The sequence below is a fragment of the Arachis hypogaea genome, chromosome 14, assembly GCF_003086295.3.
Source record: "Arachis hypogaea cultivar Tifrunner chromosome 14, arahy.Tifrunner.gnm2.J5K5, whole genome shotgun sequence".
Lineage (NCBI taxonomy): Eukaryota > Viridiplantae > Streptophyta > Magnoliopsida > Fabales > Fabaceae > Arachis > Arachis hypogaea.
In genome coordinates this window covers 60,372,185-60,379,467 of record NC_092049.1, presented here as the reverse complement: position 1 = coordinate 60,379,467, position 7,283 = coordinate 60,372,185, and the positions used below count along the sequence as shown (strand labels likewise).

At 38.2% G+C, this 7,283-nt stretch overlaps 1 non-coding gene across 1 annotated transcript; it reads right to left on the bottom strand.

Moving 5' to 3' along the window:
• Positions 1-4,866: 4,866 nt before the first annotated feature.
• Positions 4,867-4,974, bottom strand: LOC112746661 (small nucleolar RNA R71). Its single transcript, XR_003174532.1, has one exon. It is a non-coding gene; the product is annotated as a small nucleolar RNA R71 (small nucleolar RNA).
• Between the last annotated feature and the right edge of the window lie 2,309 nt (positions 4,975-7,283).

Genomic DNA, 7,283 nt, shown 5'->3' with positions numbered 1-7,283 from the left:
ACCAAGGGCATGAGAGGTTGTGCATCTTCTTCTTTGACCTCAATTTCAAGCCCAATAGGAGAGGATTCAATTGTAGATAGGAACTCCTCAATGATTGAATCCGTCTCTTGATCAACCTCTTCAAAGTCTTCAATCATGATACGCTTTGGAGGTTGTACACCCTCCTCAACATCAACATCAAGCATCTTGGAAGAGGGCTCTCTAATTCTACATTCCCATGGAATTCCAACATCTCCTAGGTATTCAACCACTCCTTCCGGCTCAATTATTTTAACTTCCTCCCCTTGTGACAATTCTTGCTTTAACTCCTCTTTTTCATCTTGAAGCTCCAAACTCACTCCCTCACTATGCTCCTTAATTTCTTCTCCATATTCAACAATGGGAGTTCCTTGATCGCATAGGCTTAGGCGGGAAGAGACCATATTGCTAATGGTTTCCGCTAGGATAGCCATCTTGGCTTCTAGCTCCTTAAACTCCTTTTGGTTATCTTCTTGCCTTCGAATGTATGAACTAACACATTCTTGGAGAGAATCATCCATTGGAGGTGGTGTGGAAAAGAAGGTTCATCGTTTGGGAAGGAACTTTCATAATTGGAAGTTGGTTCATCTTGGTTAGGGTATGGAGATGGTGTATATTGAGGTGGTTCTTGAGAGTAATTGTGTTGGAATGGTGGTGGTTCCATGTATGGTTCATATGGTTCATAAGGTGGTTGATAGGGTGGATAAGGATTAGGGCTATATAGAGGTGTTTGGTGGTATGGGGCTTGTGAGTAAGTGATGAGCGGATAATTTATACGCTTTTTGGCATTGTTTTTAGTATGTTTTTAGTAGAATCTAGTTACTTTTAGGGATGTTTTTATTAGTTTTTATGCTAAATTTACATTTCTGGACTTTACTATGATATTGTGTGTTTTTCTGTGATTTCAGGTATTTTCTGACTGAAATTGAGGGACTTGAGCAAAAATCAGATTCAGAGGTTGAAGAAGGACTACTGATGCTGTTGGATTCTGACCTCCCTGTACTCAAAGTGGATTTTCTGGAGCTACAGAACTTAAAATGGCGCGCTTCCAATTGCGTTGGAAAGTAGACATCCAGGGCTATCCAGAAATATATAATAGTCCATACTTTGGCCGAGTTTAGACGATGTAAAAGGGCGTTGAACGCCAGTTCTACGCTGCTGTCTGGAGTTAAACGCCAGAAACACGTCACAAACCAGAGTTGAACGCCAGAAATACGTTACAACCTGGCGTTCAACTCCAGAAAGAGCCTCTGCAGGTGTAACATTCAAGCTCAGCCCAAGCACACACCAAGTGGGCCCCGGAAGTGGATTTATGCATCAATTACTTACTTCTGTAAACCCTAGTAACTAGTTTATTATAAATAGGACTTTTTACTATTGTATTAGACATCTTGGGACGTCTAGTTCTTAGATCATGGGGGCTGGCCTCTCGGCCATGCCTGAACCTTTCACTTATGTATTTTCAAACAGTAGAGTTTCTACACTCCATAGATTAAGGTGTGGAGCTCTGCTGTTCCTCAAAGATTAATGCAAAGTACTACTGTTTTTCTATTCAATTCAACTTATTCCGCTTCCAAGATATTCATTCGCACTTCAACTTGAATGTGATGAATGTGACAATCATCATCATTCCCCCACGAACGCGTGCCTGAGAACCACTTTTGTTCCACCTTAGATTGAATGAGTATCTCTTGGATCTCTTAATCAGGATCTTCGTGGTATAAGCTAGATTGATGGCGGCATTCATCAGAGTCCGGAAAGTCTAAACCTTGTCTGTGGTATTCCGAGTAGGACTCTGGGATTGAATGACTGTGACAAACTTCAAACTCGCGAGTGCTGGGCATAATGACAGACGCAAAAGGAGGGTGAATCCTATTCCAGTATGATCGAGAACCTCAGATGATTAGCCGTGCTGTGACAGAGCATTTGGACCATTTTCACAAGAGGATGGGATGCAGCCATTGACAAGGGTGATGCCTCCAGACGATTAGCCATGCAGTGACAGCGCATCGGACCATTTTCCAGAGAGGATAAAAAGTAGCCATTGACAACGGTGATGTCCTTACATAAAGCCAGCCATGGAAAGGAGTAGGATTGATTGGATGAAGACAGCAAGAAAGCAGAGGTTCAGAGGAACGAAAGCATCTCTATGCGCTTATCTGAAATTCTCACCAATGATTTACATAAGTATTTCTATCCTTATTTTATTATATATTTTCGAAAACTCCAATACTATTTTATATGCGCCTGACTGAGATCTACAAGGTGACCATAGCTTGCTTTATACCAACAATCTCCGTGGGATTGACCCTTTCTCACGTAAGGTTTATTACTTGGACGACCCAGTGCACTTGCTGGTTAGTTGTATCGAAGTTGTGAATGAAAACCAATTTATTAAGACGTGCGTACAGAGTTTTTGGCGCCGTTGCCTGAGATCACAATTTAGTGCACCAAGTTTTTGGCGCCGTTGCCGGGGATTGTTCGAGTTTGGACAACTGACGGTTCATCTTGTTGCTCAGATTAGGTAATTTTCTTTTTGTTTTCTTTTCAAAAATTTTTCAAAAATCTTTCAAAAATTTCTCATCTGTTTTCGAAAAAAAAAATTTAAAATAAATGTTTTCAAAAATATATTTTTCTTCAGAATTTTTAAGAATGAATTCTAGTGTTTCATGATGATTTGTTGAATCCTTGCTGGCTGTAAGCCATGTCTAATGTTTTGGACCGGGGTTTCAACTTATCATCACAAGAGCTTGTTGATTCTCACACACTTAGTTGCTCTCTACATGGAAAGTATCAATATCTTCTAAAGCTTGGCTGGCTATTAAGCCATGTCTAACCCTCAGATTGGAGCTTTAGCCTAAGATTGCAAGATTCCTGGAATTCATATTAAAAATTTTGGAATCCTTATTTTTCTTTTTCAAATAATTTTTGAAAAATCCAAAAAAATCATAAAATCATAAAAATCAAAAATATTTTGTGTTTCTTGTTTGAGTCTTGAGTCAATTTTAAGTTTGGTGTCAATTGCATGTTTTAAAGTTTGCATAAAATTTTCGAAAAATTCATGCATTCATAGTGTTCTTCATGATCTTCAAGTTGTTCTTGGTAAGTCTTCTTGTTTGATCTTGATGTTTTCTTGTTTTGTGTCTTTTCTTGTTTTTCATATGCATTTTTGCATTCATAGTGTCTAAACATGAAAGATTTCTAAGTTTGGTGTCTTGCATGTTTTCTTTGCATTAAAAATTTTTCAAAAATGTGTTCTTGATGTTCATCATGATCTTCATAGTGTTCTTGGTGTTCATCTTGACATTCATAGCATTCTTGCATGCATTCATTGTTTTGATCCAAAATTTTCATGCATTGCATCATTTTCATGTTTCTCTCTCTCATCATTAAAAATTCAAAAAAATCAAAAAAATATCTTCCCCTTTTTCTCTCATAAATTTTTGAAAATTAGATTTGACTTTTTCAAAAAATTTTAAAATCTAGTTGTTTCTTATGAGTCAAATCAAATATTCAATTTAAAAATCTTATCTTTTTCAAAAATCTTTTTCAAAAATCATATCTTTTTCATTTTTCTTAGTTATTTTTGAAAATTTTAAAAATATTTTTCAAAAATCTTTTTCTTATCTTTATCACATAATTTTCGAAAATAACATCATCAATTAATGTTTTGATTCAAAAATTTCAAGTTTGTTACTTACTTGTTAAGAAAGATTCAAACTTTAAGTTCTAGAATCATATTTTGTGTTTTCTTGTGAATCAAGTCATTAATTGTGATTTTAAAAATCAAATCTTTTTCAAAACTAATTTCAATCATATCTTTTCAAAAATATCTTTTTATCTTATCTTTTTAAAACATATCTTTTTCAAAAATTTGATTTTAAAATATCTTCTCTAACTTCTTATCTTCTTATCTTTTCAAATTTGTTTCAACTAACTAACTAACTTTTTGTTTGTTTCTTATCTTTTTCAAAACTACCTAACTAACCCTCTCTCTCTAATTTTCGAAAATATCTCCATCTTTTTCAAAAATTCTTTTTAATTAACTAATTATTTTAATTTTTTATTTTAATTTTATTCCTAATTTTCGAAAATTACTAACCTTTTTCAAAAACTATTTTCGAAAATCACTAACTCTTTTTCAAAAATTATTTTCGAAAATCTTCTTTCTCTCTCATCTCACCAAAAATCCGAACCCTCTCTCTCTGAGTTCAGATTTCCTATTCTTTTTTTTTTCTTCTACTCACACAGGGACTTCTATACTGTGGTAAAAAGGATCCCTATTATTATTGTTTTTCTGTCCCTCTTTTTCATATGAGCAGGAGCAAGGACAAGAATATTCTTGTTGAAGCAGATCCAAAACCTGAAAGGACTCTGAAGAGGAAACTAAGAGAAGCTAAATTACAACAATCCAGCAAGCACCTTTCAGAAATTTTCGAACAAGAAGAGGAGATGGCAGCCGAAAATAATAATAATGCAAGGAGGATTCTTGGTGACTTTACTGCACCGAATTCCAATTTACATGGAAGAAGCATCTCCATTCCTGCCATTGGAGCAAACAATTTTGAGCTGAAACCTCAATTAGTTTCTCTGATGCAGCAGAACTGCAAGTTTCATGGACTTCCATCTGAAGATCCTTTTCAGTTCTTAACTGAATTCTTGCAGATATGTGATACTGTTAAGACTAATGGAGTAGATCCTGAAGTCTACAGGCTCATGCTTTTCCCTTTTGCTGTGAGAGACAGAGCTAGAATATGGTTGGACTCTCAATCTAAGGATAGCCTGAACTCTTGGGATAACCTGGTCAAGGCTTTCTTAGCAAAGTTCTTTCCTCCTCAAAAGCTGAGTAAGCTTAGAGTGGATGTTCAGACCTTCAGACAGAAAGAAGGTGAATCCCTCTATGAAGCTTGGGAGAGATACAAAGAACTGACCAAAAAGTGTCCTTCTGACATGCTTTCAGAATGGACCATCCTGGACATATTCTATGATGGTCTGTCTGAATTAGCTAAAATGTCATTGGATACCTCTGCAGGTGAATCCATTCACTTAAAGAAAACACCTGCAGAAGCTCAAGAACTCATTGACATGGTTGCTAATAACCAGTTCATGTACACTTCTGAGAGGAATCCTGTGAGTAATGGGACGCCTCAGAAGAAGGGAGTTCTTGAAATTGATATTCTGAATGCCATATTGGCTCAGAACAAAATATTCACTCAGCAAGTCAATATGATTTCTCAGAGTCTGAATGGAATGCAAGCTGCATCCAATAGTACTCAAGAGGCGCCTTCTGAAGAAGAGGCCTATGATCTTGAGAACCCTGCAATAGCAGAGGTAAATTACTTAGGTGAACCTTATGGAAACACCTATAACTCATCATGGAGAAATCATCCAAATTTCTCATGGAAGGATCAACAAAAGCCTCAACAAGGCTTTAATAATGGTGGAAGAAACAGGTTTAGCAATAGCAAGCCTTTCTATCATCCACTCAGCAATAGACAGAGAACTCTGAACAAAATACCTCTAATTTAGCAAACTTAGTCTCTGATCTATCTAAGGCCACTGTGAGTTTCATGAATGAAACAAGATCCTCCATTAGAAATTTGGAAGCACAAGTGGGCCAGCTGAGTAAAAGAGTCACTGAAATCCCTCCTAGTACTCTCCCAAGCAATACAGAAGAAAATCCAAAAGGAGAGTGCAAGGTCATTGATATAACCATCATGGCCGAATCCAAAGAGGAAGGGGAGGACGTGAATCCCAGTGTGGAAGACCTCCTGGGACGTCCAGTGATCAATAAGGAGTTTCCCTTTGAGGAACCAAAGGAATCTGAGGCTCATCTAGAGACCATAGAGATTCCATTAAACCTCCTTATGCCATTCATGAGCTCTGATGAGTACTCCTCTTCTGAAGAGAATGAGGATGTTACTGAGGAGCAAGTTACCAAGTACTTTGGTGCAATCATGAAGCTGAATGCCAAACTATTTGGTATTGAGACTTGGGAAGATGAACCTCCCTTGTTCACCAATGAACTGAGTGATCTGGATCAACTGACATTGCCTCAGAAGAAACAGGATCCTGGAAAGTTCCTAATACCTTGTACCATAGGCACCATGATCTTTTAAAAAGCTCTGTGTGATCTTGGTTCAGGGATAAACCTCATGCCCCTCTCTGTAATAGAGAAACTGGGAATCTTTGGGGTGCAAGCTGCTAAAATCTCATTAGAGATGGCAGACAATTCAAGAAAACAGGCTTATGGACAAGTAGAGGACGTGTTAGTAAAGGTTGGAGGCCTTTACATCCCTGCTGATTTCATAGTCCTAGATACTGGGAAGGATGAGGATGAATCCATCATCCTTGGAAGACCCTTCCTAGCCACAGCAAGAGCTGTAATTGATGTTGACAGAGGTGAACTAGTCCTTCAATTGAATGAGGACTCCCTTGTGTTTAAAACTCGAGGTCATCCTTCTATAAACATGGAGAGGAAGCATAAAAAGCTTCTCTCAAAACAGAGTCAACCAGAGCCCCCACAGTCAAACTCTAAGTTTGGTGTTGGGAGGCCACAACCAAACTCTAAGTTTGGTGTTGAACTCCCATATCCAAACTCTAAGTTTGGTGTTGGGAAGTCTCAACAATACTCTGAACATCTGTGAGGCTCCATGAGAGCCCACTGTCAAGCTATTGACATTAAAGAAGCGCTTGTTGGGAGGCAACCCAATTTTTATTTATCTAATTTTTATTTTCATTGTTTTTCATGTTTTATTAGGTTCATGATCATGTGGAGTCACAAAATAAATATAAAAATTGAAAACGGAATCAAAAATAGTAGAAGAAAAATCACACCCTGGAGGAAGACCTTACTGGCGTTTAAACGCCAGTAAGAAGCATGTGGCTGGCGTTCAACGCCAGAACAGAGCATGGTTCTGGTGCTGAACGCCCAAAATGGGCAGCATCTGGGCGTTTAAATGCCAGAATTGCACCCTGAAGAAGAGCTGGCGCTGAACGCCCAGAACAAGCATGGTTCTGGCGTTCAACGCCAGAAATGGGCAACAAATGGGCGTTCAACGCCCAGAACAAGCACCAATCTGGCGCTGAATGCCCAGAGTTGTGTGCAAGGGCATTTTGCATGCCCAATTTGGTGCAAGGTTGTAAATCCTTGAACACTTCAGGATCTGTGGACCCCACAGGATCACCTCAGGATCTGTGGAACCCCACAGGATCCCCACCTACCTCCACTCACTTCTTCTCACCCCTCTTTCACACAATCCCAT